Here is a 3,728-nt window from a genome sequence, read left to right as displayed (position 1 = left end):
AAAGATGGCCACAATTGAATAATTTTATATAAGTACAGGCTTGCAACAATTTACTGATTATATTTTTTTAATTACATTACCTTAAATCAAAAGGTTTTTCCATATCCCCTATTAAAGACATAACATTTTTGGAGATAATTTGGGCATTCCACTTGCAGTTTTAGAATGCACCACATCTTACCTTACGTGGTATATTCTTCTATATTAAAACACTCCGCCCCCATTCCTTACTAATGGCTATTCAACCGTTGTGTCGTTTTATATATACCCCCTCCCGCCTCTTGGGCACACATGACAAAATACCATGACTAGAAAAAAGGTTAAGCTTGCTTATATCACTAACAACTCTGCAAGAAAAGCAACATTCAAGAAAAGGAAGAAGGGGCTGATGAAGAAAGTGAGTGAACTTAGCACTCTTTGCGATTTCAAAGCCTGTACAATAATTTACAGCCCTTATGACTCGCAACCAGATGTTTGGCCTTCCCCTCTTGGAGCCCATCATGTGCTTGCTGACTTTAAGAGGATGCCTGAGATGGAGCAGAGCAAGAATATGGTGAATCAGGAGAGCTTCCTGCGCTAGAGGATCACTAAAGCAATTGACCAACTGAAGAAGCAGCACAACGATAATCGCAAAAAGGAGTTAATAGATATCATGTTCCAAAGTCTTACTGGGAAGTCCCTCCACCAACTCAACCTTATTGATCTCAACGATTAGGGTTGGCTCATCGAACAACACCTCAAAGAAATCCAAAAGAGCATGGAAACACTCAGCAAGTCACCTTTGCCTCAGGAGGTGACAGACAAAGGAGTGATGAAGGGTCCTGGTGAGACTTTCACTCAAATCAAGGAGGATTCTATGGCGCAGACGCTACAGCAGCTGCAAATGCAGTTCGTTGATGGGATGAATCCTCAAGCACAACAACAGCATTATGTCGGGTTGAACGGGGAACAGGTAGAGATGATGGTGCCATTCACAGATCAGAACTACCAAAATAATGGATTTGTATGGTCCAGTGTTTTTAATTACCCTTAGAAATTGAGAATTATGATATTTGATTTTGAATTTTTTTGGGTGTTATTGGGGATGTACTTTAACTAACAAATTAAATTCCACCATAGAGATATGTTGTTAGTTTCTTAGTCGTCATAGTCATCGTCTAAATAGTTGTAGTCATCATAATAGTTATAGCTGTCATCCTCACAGACATAGTCGTCGGGTCACATACATTCATGTACTTAGATTACTTTGTGTTATGATTTTCTTTAAATTAATCTTCACCTCAATATTTTAAATTTTCTATGCTAGTGCTACTCTTCATTCTTTAATTTCTCCCTTTTCCCAGCTTGACGTAGCTATTTACTATTTGTTAAAATATATGCATGCTCAATATAAATTTATGCTATCAGAATGCCCTTTTCTCTTCTTTCTTTTCTTTTTTTTTTATACTCAATTCAGAGAGTACAGAAACATTGTCGATGCACTATATGTAGAAATTCAATTTAGTTAAGAAGAAGATTAAACTCGCTAGATACTCAAATTTGTTTAGATTTCAAATGAAACTTTTGTATAGAATTTAATAAATATGATGCGCTCTTTAGATCATATAATTAAACTTTGGAATAATGGCATTGAGGAATAATATTTTCCTCAAAGAAAATCCTGATATAATCCGAATATCTAAAATAATTAATATTTTGATTAATATGAAATTTAAATATAATTCTAAAAATTTTATTCTAGTCAAAACATGCAATATTTTAAATAACTCAAATATATTGGAGAATCCCTAACGATCATAAATAGAATTTCGGGATGCAATTATTATGTTCAGAATATAAAAAATAACTAAAATAAATAATTTTCGAACTCAACAATCTGTGAATAGCTAATTAATACTTTACGCAAGAAGAAATGTACAATATATACATATACATATACATATTTAAATATATACAATCACATAGAATAATAAATATAGAAAAATATTTTTGATGGCTAATTTTAAACACTTTCCGTAATTAGTACTTTGAATTTCTTTTACACATATAAATACTCAAAAATCAATGTTGTAAAGTCTGTTGCTATTAAAAAAATGTTACTGATATAAAACAAGATCATGTTTAACTCCAGTGACATAAATTACTACTTCAATTTTTTTTTAATATGATAGTATGTTACTGTAGTATCTGTAGTACGATGTTGCAATTAATTCTTAAAGATAATGACCAGTATTTAACCTTTATTAGTGGGATCACTTATTCAAAAGAAATTTATACTTTTGCGATAATAGTTTCAAAAATTCATAAGACACAATATAAGTACTTTTTAAAAATGAAGATAGATGTAATAATACAATGAAACAACTTATACACTACTGTCAAAGTGTATAACACCAACATCCACGTGAAAAGTCTAGTATTCAAATTTTAATTGTTCATCTGATTATATTATAATTAATTTTAACATATGATAGAGTTATTAAAATTTATTTTTATTAATTTTTACGTACAATAAATTATATATCTATTTTTGTGTTACATAAGAGTCGAATCTTCTATTCTTATTTTTGTAGAGGTAGAGAATTACCACTTGCAAGTATTATCATGCCTTAATTATATTTAACTTTTAGGAGGATTGATTTCTATTAAGGCGGTTGGTAATGAAGTAAAGATCCTAGAATTGGAACTATTTGGCCTTTGGCCCAATCATTAAGGGATGGCATTAGTTCCCATTAATGAAGAACATGTCTACTCACAATTTTATATAAAAAATTAACAAATCAACTGAATTATCGCCTATATACCTTTTTATACAATCTGTTAACTTTTGATATCAACCATTTTCTATTAAAAATGTATTGAATGTATTTATTTATTTTTTTGTGAATATGTCAGTTTAGTGATATATAAAAGTACTTAAGTTCAGCAACTTTTTTTAAAATTAAATTTGCAGCGGGTTTTATGTATGGATTGTAGAATTAATTATATTGATATTAATTATAACATTTCATTTTCTCACATAATTGTTTAGGTAAGATGTGAATGCATGCTGGGGATAATGCAAGAGAGAGTAGGTATATAAATGCATTACAGTGAATCAATAACTTGTTATGAAAAGGGACGGTCAGGATTGGATGATTTTAGATAAGTGCAGCCATTCAACATTTTACTAATTAAATTTTGTGAATTATATTCCTTAATTCACAAGATTTTCCTATATCCCCTATTAACGACATAATATTTCTGGAGATAATTTGAATATTTCACTTGCAGTTTTAAAATGCACCACATCTTACCTTATATGATATATTCTACTATATTAAATGCTCCACTCCCCATTCCTTACTAATAACTATTGGATGTTTGTCTCATTTTGTACAAACACCCTCTCCCTCCTTGGCCAGACACGACAAAACACCATGACTGGAAATAAGGTTGAGCTTGCTTATATCACTAATGACTCTATAAGAAAAGCTATTAAAAAAAAGAAGAAGGGGTTGATGAAAAAAGTGAGTGAACTCAGCACTCTGTGCGATGTCAAAGCCTATGCAATCATTTACAGCCCCTATGACTCAAAACTAGAGGTTTGGCTTTCCCCTCTCGGAGCCCAACACGTGCTTGCTGACTCTAAGAGGATGCCCAAGATAGAGCAAAGCAAGAAGATGGTGAATCAAGAGTGCGTCTTACACCAAAGGATCACCAAGGCAACCGATCAACTGAAGAAATAG

The 3,728-nt window shown here is 31.8% G+C and overlaps 2 pseudogenes; both read left to right on the top strand.

The window, feature by feature from the left end:
• The first annotated feature begins 261 nt into the window (after nucleotides 1-261).
• LOC110826179 (agamous-like MADS-box protein AGL80 pseudogene) lies at nucleotides 262-1,086 on the top strand (annotated as a pseudogene).
• A 2,333-nt stretch (nucleotides 1,087-3,419) lies between these two features.
• LOC148268891 (agamous-like MADS-box protein AGL80 pseudogene) lies at nucleotides 3,420-3,728 on the top strand (annotated as a pseudogene).

This window comes from Carica papaya, chromosome 2 (genome assembly GCF_054855325.1).
Source record: "Carica papaya isolate Zhongbai chromosome 2, ASM5485532v1, whole genome shotgun sequence".
Lineage (NCBI taxonomy): Eukaryota > Viridiplantae > Streptophyta > Magnoliopsida > Brassicales > Caricaceae > Carica > Carica papaya.
Note: the sequence above shows the minus strand (reverse complement) of the source record. Positions and strands in the feature narration are given on the sequence as shown.